Source organism: Marmota flaviventris, chromosome 10 (assembly GCF_047511675.1).
Source record: "Marmota flaviventris isolate mMarFla1 chromosome 10, mMarFla1.hap1, whole genome shotgun sequence".
In the NCBI taxonomy this organism is placed as follows: Eukaryota; Metazoa; Chordata; class Mammalia; order Rodentia; family Sciuridae; genus Marmota; species Marmota flaviventris.
Window position 1 is genome coordinate 120,944,799 of NC_092507.1, and position 7,192 is coordinate 120,951,990.

At 41.8% G+C, this 7,192-nt stretch overlaps 1 pseudogene; it reads right to left on the reverse strand.

Moving 5' to 3' along the window:
• Positions 1 to 5,710: 5,710 nt before the first annotated feature.
• On the reverse strand, positions 5,711 to 6,301 carry LOC139707307 (protein tyrosine phosphatase type IVA 1 pseudogene; annotated as a pseudogene).
• Between the last annotated feature and the right edge of the window lie 891 nt (positions 6,302 to 7,192).

A 7,192-nucleotide genomic window follows, 5' to 3' on the forward strand; every position in this document is an offset into this window, starting at 1 on the left:
ACTGTGATGGCTCTTAGAAGTTGGGTCGAGTGGTGAAAGCCTGTAGTCCCAGCGGCTGGGAGGCTGAGGCAGGAGGATGGCAAGTTTGAGGCCCTAAGCAACTCAGGAAGACTGGGTTTAAAATAAAAATAAATAAATAAATAAACAGGACTGGGGATGTAGCTCTGTGGTAAACCATCCCAGGGCTAAGTCCTCAGTAACATAAAAAAAAATGGGGTTATCAAATGCCTTTTCTACATCTATTGAGATAATCACATGATTTCTGTTTTTTATTCTGTTGATCTCTTAGATCATGTTTATTGATTAGTAAATATTGAATCATCTTTGCATCCTTGGGAAGACAGCAGAGGCTCCTGTCTTCTCCATCTTGGGTCTTTATCAGATCTTGAGGGGAGTGGGATTTTTATTCTAAGTTTAGCTAAGAAAACAACTTTTTTTTTTAAAGAGAGTGAATTTTTTAATATTTATTTTTTAGTTTTCGGTGGACACAACATCTTCATTTTATTTTTATGTGGTGCTGAGGATCGAACCCAGCACCCCACACATGCCAGGCGAGCGCATTACCACTTGAGGCACATCCCCAGCCCACAACTTGTTTTTGTAAAGTAGCATCGATCTACTCACTGCCCGATGTCAAATGCAGTTTGTTCTATATCACGGCATTTCTAGAAAAGCAGAAAAGTGGCTCAACCTAAAAAGCACATTTGTTTTTGATTTGGTCTGTCCGAGCGATTCAGCCTTGGCGGACCACATGTTTCCAAGTAAGACCTGACGGAGTGGGACACAGCAGCCGGATGGCTTCCTGATGGAGGACTCTCCTCCCAGTACCCTTCTTCCTGGAAGGGTCCTTGCCCCAGACTTGCCCTGCTGAACTTCCCAACTTGACCTTCACCTGTCCTCTGACAGCTGTCCCCGAGTTCCTGCCTGTGCTGGGCTTCCCTGCTCTCCCGGGAGAGGTCAACATGGCTGAAACCGCACCTCTCATTCCTTTCTCGTTCTCTCTGCCCACTGCATGGGGCATCCAGGGGAGCATCGGGTCCATGTGGCTTGAAGCCCGTCAGCATGTCCTGTCTACCTGTCCCGGCTTCCACACTCCAGCTGAGTGAAGCCACCTGTTCTAGTCACACCCACAGGGCACACCTGCCTTTGCTCAGGTGGTTCTCTGGGTCTCTGCATGTCCCCAGGGTGTCCCTCCCCTAGTGGTCATTCTTCAAAGCCCTCCCTCACACGCCACCCCCTTGGGGAAGATCCTGGGTCAGAACAATGACGGCTCTGTGGGATTTCCCATCTCGACCTCAAGGCATGCATGTGAGTGTGGTCCTGGATTCAGACATCCTGGGTTTAAATCTCAGTGGCTAGCTGAGTGACCTTGAGCAAGTGACTTGTCCTCTCTGAACCTCGGTGTCCTTGGGGTGCATCACACTGTTGGTGTGGGAAAGATGGGATGATGTGTGTAAAATCTGTCACAGGTGACTAACCTGCAGCCAATGCTCCATAATGGTTGTGGCTATTTTTAGTAGTGTCATTGTGCCTTTGTCTCATACCCCTTCTCTCCTGTCTTTGGAGGCTTCTCACAAAACCTAGGTCCCCACTCTTCCCGGTTTGGAGGCTTCTCTAGGTGGAGCCAGTCTATTTCAATCCTGCAGTTCTGCCTGTGGGCGCTAGGGGGAGCAAGAGCCAGAGACCCACTGGAGGGCTGGCGGGATCTAGGACGCTCTTCCTCTTGCCAACTTTCCCAGGGTGGGCTACATGTCGGACCCTCCTGTTCAAGCTGTGCTCTCATTCCTTTGTGTTAGCCAAATCCTCAAAGCACATCAACTTTTTATGTCAGTTATCGTAGATCTCTTGAGAAGGCGTCCTCACCTCCCAACAGTTTGCTTTGTTGGCTCAGCCCATCAAAATCAGCTCGGGTTTCCTACAACATATTGTGCACCCTTTGCTCTTTCGTATTTATAGTATTAAACGTGTTTAAGAACTCAAAATACCTCAAGGCTACCCCACGACACGCAGCCTGTAGCACTGTGGGTCTTGCTGGCTTCTGGTGCTATGGTGTTTGGGGCAGGCAGTGGGTTTAGGGTGTGACACAGCATGGTGGCCTTGGGGCTCCAGGTGTGAGATAGGAGCCTGGGGCTGGTGTCTCCATGATAGTCCCACCCAGAGCTGGGCAGGAGCCCACAGTTCCTGACAGCTGACTGGTGATTGTTGTCAGGGGCCTGCCCTGCAGTTTGTTCCACATCAGGGCATTTCTAGAAAAGCGGCTCAACCTAAAAAGCACATTTGTTTTTGATTTGGTCTGAGCACATTCAACTTTGTCAGACCACGTATTTTAGCTTCCTGGTGCCAGAAGAGAGGCTTAGGGGACAGACTACTCCCTCTAGGTTCTCTTCCCCATTCTTGCGGAACAACAGAGCAGCTATGGATTTGTGATAAACCTGCGTTTGGATTACCTTCTAGTGCTGATATAGTGACAACCAACCAACCAAAGAGCAGGCTGGCTACAAACCAGAACGTGAGGTGTCGCGTGGTGCTGGAGTAGAGACAGTAACTTACAGGCTGAGAGAACACGAGTAGACTGCTTCAAATTTCTGGAAATATAGCATGAGATTATAAAGTTTGAACTAAATACCTAATCTTTCAGTGTAAAGATGAGATCACATGCCATCAAGTACCAAGAACTTTCAAGAAAACATGACCTTACCTAATGGTCCAAATAAGGTGTCAGCATTGGCCAGATGGTAACCAGTATGGTTGTCATCTTGTAGAGAGAAAGTAAAACAGGAGTCATAAGAAAAGCCAAAGCCAGGCATGGGGGCGCACACCTGTAATCCCAGCGACTCCGGAGGCTGAGTGGGGAGGATCTCAAGTTCCAGGCCAGTCTCGGCAACTTAGTGAGTCCCTTTTTTTTAAAATAAAATATAGACAGGGCTGAGGACGTAGCTCAGCAGAAGAGCATTTGGATAGGCACTTGATGTCTTTTGGTAGAATCTGTGGAGTTTTTATAAATAAGAGCACGTCATCTGTAGATAGTGACAATTTGTCTTTTTCCTCCTTTAATTTAAATGCTCTTTATTTCTTTCTCTTGCCTGATTGCTCTAGCTAGGACTTCCAGTCTAGGTTGAATAAAGGCAGTGAAATTGTGCATCTCTGTCACGTTCCAGATCTTAGAAAACTTTCAGCTTGCCTCTGTTCAGTATAACATTAACTGCTGGCTTATTATATATGGGCTTTATTATGCTGGGATGTGATCCTTCAATGCTTTTTTAAGAGTATTTATCATGAGTAATGTTGAACTTTATCAAATGCCTTTTCTACATCTATTGAGATAATCATATGGTTTCTGTTTTTATTCTGTTGATCTCTTATATCATGTTTATTGATTAGTATATATTGAATCATCCTTGCATCCTTGGGATGAATGAATACCAATTGATTGTGGAGAATAACGTTTTAAGTGTGCTATTGAATTCAGTATTTTGTTGAGCATTTTTGCATCCATGTTCATCGAGGATTTCCCTTCCTCCCTCCCTCCCTCCCTCCTTCCTTCTCTCTCTCTTGTCTTTTGGTATGCCCTTGTCTAGTTGGGGTTTTAAGGTAGTGAGAGCTGCATAGAATGAGTTTAGAAGAAAGAATTCCATTACCTTCAGTTTGTTGGCATAATTGAGGAAGAATTGGTATCAATGTTTAAGTCTTTGCTAGAACTCCCCAGGGAAGCCACCTGGTCCTGAACTTTTCTGTGATGGGAGAATTTTTATTACCAATTCAATGTGTTACTCATCATCGGTCTGTTTAGGTTTTCTATTTCTTTCTGATTCCGTCGTAGCAAGGTGTATGTGTCCAGAAATTTATCCATTTTTTTTTAGGCTACCTAATTTATTTTTGCCTCACTGCTCAAAATAATATCTCATGATGCTTTTATTTCTCTGGTGTCAGTTGTAATGTCTCCCTTTCACCTTTGATTCTATTTATTTGAGTCTTCTCTCTATTTTTCCTAGTCCAACTAAGGGTTTGTAATTTTTGTTTCTCTTTTCAAGGAACCCGTTTTTAGCTCCATTGATCATTCAGATTCTTTTAATTTCAATTTAATTTACTTTTTCTTTGACCCCTATTTTTTTCTTCAACTAATTTCGGGCTTGATTTATACTTGTTTCTGTAGTTCCTTGAGATGTCGACCTATGTTATATACTTTAGATATCTCTACTTTTTTTGATGTAGGATATGATTGCTATAAATTTTCCTCTTTGGACTGTTTTTGCTGCATCTCAGAGTTTGGGGCATTTTTTCCCCTTTGATTTGTTTTAAGATATATTTTCATTTCTTTCTTGATGTCTATCTTGATTCGTTGGTTGTTCCAGACTAAATTTTTAATTTACACAAACTTGTGAAGTTTCCAAAGTTCTTCTAGTTTTCTTGCGTTGTGTTGTTAACCTGTCTTTTTTTTTTTTTTTTTTTTTTTGCATTTCATTATTTATTTAGATGTTTAAGCTCTCGCACTAAGTTTTTACAAGCTGGTGAACACTGACAAATTATTTCTCCCACAGAACTATAGCTACACATTCCCAGACAGTATAAATATATGGTTGAACTAACATTAATACACATCACCATTTTATCAATTACAAAATAAAACAAAATTATCAAGTATCCAAATATTAAGTTACACAGCTCAAAAGGCATATAAAATATTAGATGTCTGCTCAATTCATCAGCAGAAACCCACTTTTTTTTTTTTTTTTTTTTTTTTTTGCAAGAGGTTGGGAATAAAAGAAAAAAAAATCACACTTCAAACAAAAAGTTGGTAAACAACTTCTGATAATTATGAAAAAAAATACAAGAATTTCAGAAACTTTATGATTAAGAATTGTTTTACCTACAATAACAGAGCATCTCTACCTTTTAAAAAATATTTACTAAATTAAAGAGCATATATTCTACAGGTTCTGCACGAGACAAAGGCAACATTTTACTAAAAATATTTAATAGCCCCCTCCCATTCTTTTTTTCAGGCCCTCCCTGTTAAGTTGCACCTCAGAGTGCAAACATTAAATTAAGTGTAAGGGTTTTTTTTTTTTGTCTGGAGACTTAAAGACATGTGCTTCTGTAAAAACTTAGGTTTTCAAAATGGAGGTTTCCCACAACAGCAAAAATTAAGACTTATAGAAAGATATTAAATAAAAATAATTGCTGTAAGACTTGGTAAAAGGAAAAAAACAAAAACAAAAAATCCCAATAGGTAAAAGCAAACCTGATGTATACTGGTATGAATGTGGGAGATGTAAACATAAAAAGAGCAGGCAAATAATCATATAGGGCCTACAATGTTTGAAATGACTGAAGGAATAAATCACATAAGGTCTAGAGTGTTCTTAGTTCCTGGAATTTTGGTTTTGTATGATACTAAAAATATACAAGTATTGTGCTGGGTATTTTGGCACCTAATCTTTCTAAATTTCTTATGTAAGATTCTGGCATGGAAATAGATTTAAAGACATTAACTCAATACCGCATGATTTCAGGAAAGGTCAACTGGTACAAATGATAAGCACATTTTAAATTGTGAACAGCAAGAATCTTTTGCTAAGTGTCCAAACAGGTTGATCATAACCCAAGCATAGAGGTTGAAATTCTGTCAAGCTTGTGGCCTGGTAAAACTGCTTTCCAATGCTCCTATGGAAGCTTCATCAGACTTATTCACCACGCCAACATGTTGGCTAATATATACGGCAAATTAGGTCCTGTCTTAAGTTCCACTTCCAAGGCAATAGCATCAGGCGCCCGAGTTTTATTGAATGCAACAGTTGTTTCTATGACCATTGGAGTCTTTGAAGCGCAGCCGCATTTTAGGACGATACTTCTCCAAATACAAAAGTTGCTTGCTGTTAAAGGCTCCACACTGCTTTTGTCTTATGAATTGTACTGCATCTTCATATTTCATTCCGCCGTCAATCAATGCCAGGGCAACAAGCACTGGAGCTCTCCCAAGGCCTGCAACACAATGAACAGCAATACAACAACCAGGTTCTTCACGAAACTTAATTTTTACAAGACTTAACCAGTCATCGACAATTTGGTTGGATGGTGGTGCACCATCATCAAAAGGCCAATCAAGAACATGGATGCCTTCTTTCTCCACAAGAGTAGTGTCATAGGTTGCTTCACATACTCTTACTATTGTGGTAACACCATACTTCTTAAGTTCCTCTATAAATTTGTTTAAGGTTGCATTGGTTGGATTGTGTGTAATAGGAAATCTCATGTTCTTGTATGTGACTTCCACAGGAGCAGGGCGGTTCATTCGAGCCATGTTAATTTAGTTAAAAAACACTCAATAGGGTTATGAAAGAATTTAAAAAATTGAATACAGAAATGATGCAAAGTAACTGAAGTCTACTTCAATATACTCCCCTTGATATTCTCAGTGCTTTGAGTATGAAGTTGGGAGTAATGGGAAATGAAATGAACCTCCTAACAAGAAGCAGCAATTCTTCAATCCAGTAATACTGAGGCAATAGAAAGGAAGTGCACTGAGGTTTACCCCATCCAGGTCAGAACTCTTGTAAAATGCTCCGTGGATTTTCAATTCAATACGTCTGTGTCCAGGTTAACCACTCTTATGGGGGCTTCTTGGTGGAGTAGTAATGAATTTCTACAGTTCACTTGTCTGCATAGAGGTCGTGCTGTGCCTGGCAGTAATCTCCACTGCCCTTCAGAAACTCCATAAATGTGTGACCAAGAACACCACAGAACTGAGGAATATGTTTACTCATTGAAGATTGTGGCCTAATCATACAGCCGGTCCCGAGGCGGCGGCGATACAAGCGGGGGCGGTGGCAGCGGCTGCAGGGCAGGGGGTGGCGGTGGTCGTCGCGGGGCGGCGGCGGCGGTGGCGGTGCAGGCGGCGGCGGGCGCACGGGACTACCATGCAGTGAGTCTGTTAACCTGTCTTTATAGAAATTCTAAGCATGCAGGCTTTTCTCAGAGCCTGCCATCACTTCCACTATTTCAACACTAGATGGCACCCTGACCCCAGGTTTACTGGTGTCAATACTAAGACGTTTCTCCCAAATTAACAGTTGGTGTAACATGAACTGGGAGCATATGTGGAGACAGTGTTGTGTAACCACATGCATCTCCCTGAAGCCAGCATAGTCCAGACGCCTCGTCCACAGGGACTAGTCTGAGATCAGGCACTGCA